The sequence below is a fragment of the Rosa rugosa genome, chromosome 1 (assembly GCF_958449725.1).
Source record: "Rosa rugosa chromosome 1, drRosRugo1.1, whole genome shotgun sequence".
Lineage (NCBI taxonomy): Eukaryota > Viridiplantae > Streptophyta > Magnoliopsida > Rosales > Rosaceae > Rosa > Rosa rugosa.
Window position 1 is genome coordinate 11,793,658 of NC_084820.1, and position 10,249 is coordinate 11,803,906.

Genomic DNA, 10,249 nt, shown 5'->3' on the forward strand with positions numbered 1-10,249 from the left:
CTTCAAATATTTTGCAGGACTGTACACACAACTCCATCCATTCAAGACAAAACTCCATCAACAGCTATTTCAGGAGCATACTTCAATTCAATTTGTGCATTGTAATACAAAATTTTGGCCAAAATGTACCTCACTTCAGAACATAATTTCAATAAAAACAATTCCTCTGGAATTTTTCCCTGCGTGCCTTACATAAAAATTTCTGGTATCTAATTCTATAATATTAACAACATTACCATCCATTCAAGCAATTACTCTCTTCCACATTCGTAACAATAAATTCCGCAGCAAAGCGCGGACATATTTTCTAGTACTTTATGATGACTGATTCTATGAAAGCCCATAGTAGTATATCTCATAGTAGTATATCTATTACGCCTACGAAATGTGGGCAGAAAGGTCGCCACTCAATACAAGCCCATGTATAATAGCGGCCCATACAATTTTAATCAAGCAAAAGAATAAACCAATGTCTCTCAAAGTCTCAAGACTTAAAACTTCTGATATGAACTTCACGAGCAGATATTTTTTTTTTATGACAAGAAGAAGAAGATATTCAGTTGTTTTGATGCAAAACATTTGTTAGAGAATCGTACCTCTTTTAGTGTAAAACAATCGTCACCTCACCTAGGTTATAACTTATAAATTGATCAATATTTTAGACGTACAATTAACGCTTCTAAAAAATCATGATGTATTAATATGCAATTACTTCATAGATGTTTATAAATATAAGAATATGAATATAAAATAACTATATGAAAATATTAAGGGGCCGTGACCACTTACCCAATTTCAGCTTAAAAATTGCTCACTTACTCGACTAAGAGTTTTTTAACCCCATTTACCCACTCTAACATCTACAGACAATTTTGCCCCTATTAATTAAATTGAAACTCATCTCTCAGACTCTCTCTCTCTCTCTCTCCCCGATCTCCACCTCCAGTTTCTCTCTCTCTCTCTCTCTCTCTCTGGTGTGCCGGTTTTCACACGGAGAACAAAAAATCAAAACAATCAATCAGAGGTCGATGATCATCGTATGTTTGGATCCGATCTTGTCCGGATCGTCGTCGTTGGCATTGGAATCGGAGCCGTAGGGGCCAGAATTGAACGGCGACAATGTTGGTTTGCGATTGTGCTGTTGGTGTTTGATTCCGAGGATGAGCTTGTGCTTCTTCTTGGCGCGCTCGTTGTCGTCGTCCGGCGGAGGAGGAGGAGGGGCGTTAGGGTTGCTGCTGCGGCGAGTGGCGGGGCCGGGGGGGGGGGGGAGGCTAGGGTTGAGGAAATGGGGGTTTTGCTGCTGGTGGAGGAAGCGCTTCTGGAGGAAACCAGCCGGCCTCACACTCCGGTGGGTGCCCAGAGCACTTTTTTTTTTTTTTGTATACTGTGAGCTCCGAGAATGAGGAAGGAAAAAAAAATTACGTGTACAATTGAACATATAAATTGATCAATTGTGTCTGTAGTGTATTCATTTTGGTTTTGAGAGTTTATGCAATTTACTTGAGGGCAATAATATGATTATTGGAGGGCAATAATATGATTCTTGGGGGCAATAATATGGTTACTGGGTATTATTAGGGGGCAATAAATTCAGACGCAGGAATTCGGTCACTAGTCCGGTGACCGGATTCGGGATTCTGGTGACTGGTCGCCGGAGTCCCCGGCCGACCACTGGTCACCGGAGTCCGGTAAGGTCTCCGATGACTTCTCTCACTAAGTGACAAAGAATGAGAGGGCAAAATTGTTCCAAAAATAAATAAAAAAGAATAAAAAAATACTTAATTGGGTATTAGGGAAATAATCTCTTAGAGTGTTTGGGTAAGTGGGCAATTTTTAAGCTAATATTGAGTAAATGATCATTTTCCCAATTTAAATATTAACTCAGTGTTCTACACTTTTTAGTAGTATTTACTCTCTCTTTTTTAAATCCAAAAGCAACAAGAGGTCAACACGTTTATCATGTTTGTGTGGAGCTTACTAAAACCACATAAACCGCCCACTAAAGCCAATATAAAATTTTTAAGAGTTAACTCAAAGGTAAAGTACCATCTCTAAGACTCTTAACAGCCTTTACATTTATTCTCCTAGTCTTTACAGGCAGGATAGTCCTTCACAAAGCCTCTCACTTTGAATCAAAATCTCTATCAAGAATCACAATGTTGCACACCGTGAGAACAATGAAACTTTAACTGACTGCATCCAGATTCTGGAGAAGCAATTTTCCACCGCTAAAGCTCCTTTCTCTGTTTTGTTTACTCCAATATATCCATATGCTTTATGGGTTGATAATGTAAAGATATTGAACTACCAGCTCACTGATAATTGATATAGTATGCCTCCAAGGACAAAAGAAATCTAGCTATCCTCAATCAAATGATGACAGAAATTTTTAATACCCAGTAGCATAATTGATGCATGCACAAATGAAGCAGTAGCATAATTGATGCATGCACAAATGAAGCCCATAGAATGCAGATATATTCTGTTTGAACTTAGGTAGTGGAGACATATATACATATGACATATCCATATATATAGTACCTTTTTCTTCTTCTTTCTTCTATAATTACCTTGTTTGTCAAGTGAAAGAGGAGATTGATAGATTTCTATTATCAGTTATCAATCTGATTATGCTTCCTCTTACTTCAAAAAAAAAAAAAACTAGAGATTATTATGAAGCTAAAAGCTAGTGGGCCTAATATAAATTGTGACGCGCTCACATGATTATTTTGTAGATGGTATATCTATAGAGCCAAATGTTTGCATTATAGATCCAAATGTTTGCATTTCTTTTTTGTAATCAAATACTCTATTTCATTTTAGTTCATTATCTTTCACTTAGATAATGTTGAAGAGAGTAATTGCTTGAATGGATGGTAATGTTGTTAATATTATAGAATTAGATACCAGAAATTTTTATGTAAGACACGCAGGGAAAAATTCCAGAGGAATTGTTTTTATTGAAATTATGTTCTGAAGTGAGGTACATTTTGGCCAAAATTTTGTATTACAATGCACAAATTGAATTGAAGTATGCTCCTGAAATAGCTGTTGATGGAGTTTTGTCTTGAATGGATGGAGTTGTGTGTACAGTCCTGCAAAATATTTGAAGAATTAGTAAGAATAGCATTATTATATTTGAGGTTAACGTTTCTTATTCATAGAAGTAAAATAGTTTAGAGAAGAAGGTAAGGGGAACATGAATGGAATGACGCGATTATATGTGGATTGAAAAGCAAATGCAGATAAACAACTAAAGTTCAATTAACCACAGTTCTGCAGAAGCTTCTGTATCAAGGAAAAGTAATTTGATTGAAAAAAGAAAAAGATCAGAGTTTATAGTCGGAAAAGCACCACATCCTTGGACATTTGTGCGATTGGTAATTAGAAACAGTGCAATGATAAAACACAACAGAACATTAGTTACTGGCAAATGAGGGGAGTATACTACTTTGCTGCAATTGAACACCATGCCTCTATTTTTACATTAGTTAGACGTTGAAGCACAATAATTAACAGTTTAATGGTACGAAATTAGCTGATCATTAAGGAAGAATCACGGGGACTTTTAATTTTAATTAAACTGAAGATGCATTCATACATGTATAGAGCTTTTAATTAGCCTAGGGATGCTTATGAATATTGTATATTAGACAGAAGATGGATTAGAGACGGTAGGTGTTCATCTTAAAGCACCGTTTATATAGAAACTGGTTCCGGATATCAAATTTGTGTGGAATCCAACGTGCAATCTACTGTCAACATGGTCTGTTTCAAGTTAATTGGCTTTAAATCCCAGACATATATTATATGGACAAAGAAAGCTGAAGCTGAAGTATAAGATATTTAGTCACTCACAGTGAGGTTTCCGGTTTCCGGTCAAAATCTAGCTAATTCATCTGTTCGTCTGCCACCAAACAATAACGGTATTTTCATCAGTACACCACAAAATTGAGCATGACTAAGTCACTAAGGTGATCTGGCCAAAAAACCTCCACTTAATGCAAGTAGTATCATAAAGCATTGATATAATAACTAATCTTTTGATCACAAAAACCCAAATTTTACGTCAAATAAATACAGCAACAATGATACAGAAGCTTAATATCCCACCATATACAACTTTCCAGTCTAAACTACATAAAAACAATAAATTACATTTTTAATACCTAAAAACAAATAAAGAAAGAAAAAACGGTAAAAGCAATAATCTCCACTTCCATTTGCAAAGTCTAATCCTTGAGGATCAAAACGCAGCATACCAAATATGATCAATAAACTGTGTACTTTCTTTGTAGCTATCTTATTTCTCAAAACCCAACATACCAAAAATATGACATTATAAGAACGAAAGGTGATTCAACAGAGAAAAAACACCCAAATATTCCAATGAACAATATTTAGGACTGCGGAAGACAACCAAACAACAGATCAAACCAAAAACCCATAATAACACAATATTGAGATCCAAGTACAATTGACCGTGACAATCGCGCGACAAAATTATCAAATCAAAGCTTCAAATTCTGGAATCTTACCGATTTCAATCCTTATTCTTCTTTCCTAGATATTTAAGTGAACAATATTTAGAACTGCGAAAGACAACCAAACAACAAATCAAACCCAAAACCCAATTCCAGCAAAAAACAACAAAAACGCAACCCCCAAAATCTAACCAAATGAAAGCTTCAAACTTTAGAACCTTACCGATTTCAATCCCTCTTCTTTTCCTTTCTACTACAGCTTCAAACTTTCGAACCTTACTGATTTCAATCAAACTTTAGAACCTTACCGATTTCAATCAAACTTTATTTCCACAATCATATTAACAAATTTCATTTCCAACCAAGTGAATCCTGGATTACGTCTATATCAGTGGCATCAAACAAAGTTGTCTGTTAAACCAAGGATTTATCATTTTATAAACATGTACAACAATGATGATCATAATAAACATGATAAATATACCATCGATTTGAATACCAAATTTGACTTTTACCAAAACAAACAGTATCTTCCTTTACTTTGAGTATTGAGACCATCTATAGACATAAGCAGACTATTTATGTGTTGTTGAATTTAGGCAGCAAGGGCTTTAAAGTGTAAAAGCAAAGGAGGGACCCAAAACACGAAGAGGAATTTTAGATTCACTTCAAATCATAATAAACACTGCAATCTAAGTACATTAAGACTGTTATGAGGAATTTTCATCCAAACCTCTCAAATAAACAACTCACCTTCCAGACGGAGAAAGACAAAGGCAGGCAGGCACTACACTTCCAACACAGAAAAGAAGAAGAGAAAAACCTCTATCTGCAATCAATCAAAATACAAATTCCTCAGAAAAACCAAACTTTCGAATCAAATAGTGGACACCCAAAACCTAATCGAACCAATCAACCCCCACTCTGTATCAAAATCAACCTTATTATTTTAAAACATATTGAAAGAGAAAAAGATTAATTACTAATCATAAAACTAAAATCTTTTCAGGAGAAACTGAAAATCCATAACACATGATAATAAGAAAGCAAAGACAAATATATTCATAGCTCCAATTTTCACTAATCAAACAGAGAAGTTGAACCTTCGTAGCTCCAATTTTCAGAAGATTATAAATAGTTAAGAGTTAAGACTCAGAAAATCATTCGTACCCACCACCCAAACTCGTTCCCTTCCTCCCCATATCAGAACAACAATCAATCTTTATTAATATTAACAGTGAATATCTATACAACAATACCAACTTTATATCAATTCCAACCAAATTCAATAAAATGAACATACCTGAAGAAGAATACAATATAAATTCCTCATAACAGTCTAAATGTACTTAGATTGCAGGAACACAGAAAAAAAGAAAAAGAAATGCAAATTGATTCTGATGAAAACTGTTCTTTGCAATTGCGACGACACCATCGGGAATGCAATGTGGGTTAACTGCAATTTCTATATTTCCTAGGCCAGAAAAAATCAACTGTGTCTTAAACACTAACAACTGAATACAAACTTTAAATGGCAATCAATCAGAAGAAAGCATAAAACAAAACACAGATCTAATCTCAGAAGAACAAAAACTGAATCCAGCCCAAAACCCTGGAAGAAAGTATGTGTAAATTGCCTAAATAAATATACCATTGAATCAAATACCAAATTTGACTTTTCGCAAAAGAAACAGTAGCTTCCTTTACTGTGAGTATTGAGACCATTTGCAGATTAAAGCAGACTATTTATGTGTTGTTGCATTTAGGCGGTTTAAAGTGTAAAAACAAAACGACGAACTCAAAACATGAATAGCAATTAATCAAACAGAAAACAGGATAAGAGTTGATTCAACTGAGACCGGGAGGAAGGAAAGATCATAAACATTTCCTTCACTTTCAAGAAGGAAAAAATAAAAGATAAAAAAAAAAAACACCCTGGATCACACTGCTGCTACAATGCTACATTATATAATTTCATTAATAATAATAAAAAAAACAAAGCAAGCCTTCAGTTTCTATGATCAGAATCCAGAAAACATGATCACAATACAAAAAACATACAAAGCAGTAACTCTAAATGCATAACAACTCAGGTAAGATGGAATCTTGACAACAACAATCAATCTTTATTAATATTAACAGTGAATATCTATACAACAATACCAACTTTATATCAATTCCAACCAAATTCAATAAAATGAACATACCTAAAGAAGAATACAATACTGAAATAATCCCAAACAATACGCAAAGGAACAGCGGCAGGAGAATCACGTGCACACCCTTGTGCATAAAATCTAACTTGAAGACAAACTGAATCTAATCAGAAACAAAAGCCAAAGAAGAAAGAGAAGTCAAAAAATAAAAAATAAAAATGTTTAGGAATATGAAAAGAACAGGACATAAAATTAAATCCCATTATAAAGTAGTCCTAACTGCCACGTAACTGCTACAACTACTTTAATACATGGATGCAGGCATTAAAATATATCTCCCTAAGTTCGGAAACAAATCTAAATCCCATTAAACAAATAAAGAGAAGAAAAAGTGAAGCCGTGAATCGCAATGTGTAAAAAGGAGAATGAGTGAGCTTCTACTTTCTGCAAGTCTCTTCCTTTAAGCTCTCTCTCTCTCTCTCTCTCTCTCTCTACCCCGCAATGTTTCTCTCTCAAATTGAGAAGTAAGAAGCTGATCGAAATGGGTGTGCTAGACTATCTATCAGACAATTTCACAATAAGCTCCAAATCCAAAAAAAAAAAACACAAAGCAATACCGGTATCATCCAAACCTCTCAAATAAACAACTCACCTTCCAACACAAAAAAAGAAGAAGAGTAAAACCTCTATCTGCAATCAATCAGATACCCTTGCGCATAAAATCTAACTTGAAGACAAACTGAATCTAATCAGAAACAAAAGCCAAAGGAGAAAGAAAAGTCAAAAAATAAAAAACAAAAATGTCTAGGAACATGAAAAGAACAGGAAATAAAATGAATAAAGTAATCGTAACTGCCACATGACTCTGCTAGCACTACTTTAATACATGAATACAGGCATTAAAATATATCTAAATCTCATTAAGCAAATAAAGAGAACACAAAGTCAAGCCGTGAAACGCAAAGTATAAAAAGAAAAATGAGTGAAACTCTACTTTCTGCAAGTCTCTTCTTTTAAGCACTACTTGCTGTTCCAATCACTTTCCAACCCGGATTAAAGGAGATGGGAGCTCAATCCTGCTTGAAAGTTCTTATGCAAATCCCTTCACAGCTACCTAATTAGTGAATAGTGATGGCTGAGATCTGCTCTGTGCTCTAGCAAACTTTAAAATCCATTTCTTCAAATTCCCATCAATTCCCTCAATTTACATAAGAAAAGAATCAATCTTTATTCTTTCACAAACCCAAATCAAATTTCTCAAGCTATATTAAACCAAGCTAACCAAACAACGAAGTGGAGAAGCAAAAACAACCAAAACGTAGCAAGGAATTCATTACCTCACGCAGCTGCTGCTGTTCGGTTTAGGAGGCAGAGGGGGGAAGAGAGAGGAAAAAACTCGGTCTGGGAGGCAGAAGGGAGGAAGAGAGAAGAAAAAAGAGGCAGTGGCAGAGCCGTAAAAAAATGTCAAATGAGGCAAAATCGTCTTTTTCCCCATGAATGAACAGTAACTCGAATGGATCACAACAAATATAGATGATGAAAATCATGAAATTAATTTAGAAGAGTAACTCGAATGGATCACAACAAATATAGGGCAAAATCACAACAGTAACTCAGACTGCACGAAAAAAACTCAGCTTCTAACCAAACCTCCGACAATCACAACAACGATAAAACACAAAATCCAATAGCTCAATATAACTGAAACACAGTGGCAGAGAATAAAAAACAAAGCTGAATTTCATCATAGCTTCAAATAGAGAGATATTGTTACAAAAGAGCACCACAATCCTATAAAGTTATTGTCCAGTTCTGCAAGAAGAGAAGGAAAAAAAAAATCACACCCAATTAGATAAGTATAGTTGCTACCTGATCAAAGCCTAGACCCAAATGTTACTCTTCCCCTGACTCCAATTCTGCTCCAATTCTGCATGGGCAGAAAGCAAAAAAAAAATTACTCTTGACGGATTCATAGATACAGATCTATATATATGAAATATGAAATTCGGTGATCCTTTAACAAAAGAAAGAACGAAGAACACACCTAATTAAAAGCCTCCACCCACACCAAAAATCAGAGCTTTGCAATTCCGATACAATCTGAGAAACAAAGCTCATGCTGATGAAATTTTACACAAAACCCTAAATCGAATAATCCCAAAAAACCGTACCCAACAAAATTGACCCAAAAATTAACATCAAGCAGTTACCTTTTATGCCTCCAAGCTGGAAACAAACGAAAATTGAGACCTGTCTATGCCGATCAACAACCTCCCTCACTATCAATCTAAGCGAGACGAAGAAACACAGCAGAACCGAACTCTCTCTCTCTCTCTCTCTCTCTCTCGCTCTCTCTTTCAGTCGGTGATTCTTTTTTTTGTTTTTGCGAAGGTTCCCGAATCCACTACCAAATCAAGGCGTTTTCTTTATTCACGGTTTATAGAAGACCAGCTTGATATTCTCCACGAACAGTAAGGGTAAAATCGCCTTTTCCTCCCTTTGATGAACAGTAGTAACAGTGAACTCACCTTTCAATATATGTATAATATGAAGAGACAAACTACTTAGATCCATGGTAAACAAAGTAATAAAACTTCAACAACATACATATATGTAAAACTAGATTGTTTGCAACTGCTTCTTAAATAATGTCACTTGAAGATAGATATTTATTGTGTATTACGTATTTACATAATATTGGCTAAGTTTAAGTGGTGAAGATAAATAAAAGAGTGTGTTAAAATCAAAATTGTTAAGAGATTCATAATTAATGTAGTAAAAATAGACAGGAAAATAAAATTAACTGTAGGTGAAGGATCGATGATTTGATTGTGGTGCTGTGGTGGGTGGATTTATCATTATGTATGTGCTTTAAGGTTTCAAACCCTGGCTGTGTTATTTACCAATTTTAAACCTAAATTTTGACATGACAGTGTTATGCAGTCATGTCAGTGATTAATATCGAAAGAATTCGAAGGAGGTGAAAGTGTGAAACAAAAGCGGAAAGCAGACAGTCAAAACCCAGAAAGAGTCAAAAGCAAGTAAAACAATAATCATACAACGATCAGAGATTCACCACCACAAGCTTTAACATTATCGATCGGAGTGGGGCTCCTCCCGAGTCCCGCCATGTGTAGTAAGCAGATACGAAAACCCGACACCGTTCTTGGGAGAAAGTCACGGTGGAGCGAGGCGTTCCATCACTCTGCCAAAAGCTGAGTCTGTTTCTTCTTCTTCCTCTCTTGAGCTTTCTCTTTCTATCCACATAAAGGGAAAAATGTCACAAATATTTCAATCTAAAGCGTACTCTTTGTTACCTCATTTTTTAAATATATCCTTTAATACCTCAACTTATTACTTATGCATAGCATTCATACACGCCGTTAATAATACCGTTAACTCAAGTACCGTAAGTATTTTCGTCCATTTATGTTTTCCCACCAAAAATCTCATGAAATTTGCCAGTTAACAAAAACTCACTCCGTTAATTCACATTTACTTTTATTAAAAAAAAAAAAAATTGCACCAGATAACCAGATAAAGTCATTTTATAATTAAAGTAGGGGAAAACCTCTCAGTCTCTCTCTAGGGTTTCGATAAAAGTCCCCT

General features: G+C 35.1%; 1 long non-coding RNA gene across 17 annotated transcripts; it reads right to left on the reverse strand.

Moving 5' to 3' along the window:
- Positions 1-2,932: 2,932 nt before the first annotated feature.
- LOC133717605 (uncharacterized) lies at positions 2,933-9,170 on the reverse strand. Of its 17 annotated transcripts, XR_009849852.1 has the most exons (10): positions 8,851-9,168; positions 8,685-8,740; positions 7,635-8,567; positions 7,293-7,385; positions 6,692-6,803; positions 5,238-5,313; positions 4,708-4,763; positions 4,539-4,592; positions 3,859-3,907; positions 2,933-3,095 (listed from the first exon to the last, which is right to left on the reverse strand). It is a non-coding gene; the product is annotated as an uncharacterized LOC133717605 (long non-coding RNA). The 17 variants fall into 17 exon arrangements; XR_009849868.1 differs by having other exon boundaries at positions 4,539-5,313; positions 7,635-8,041; positions 8,510-8,567; positions 8,851-9,170; XR_009849833.1 differs by having other exon boundaries at positions 4,539-4,867; positions 8,851-9,169.
- Positions 9,171-10,249: the final 1,079 nt, after the last annotated feature.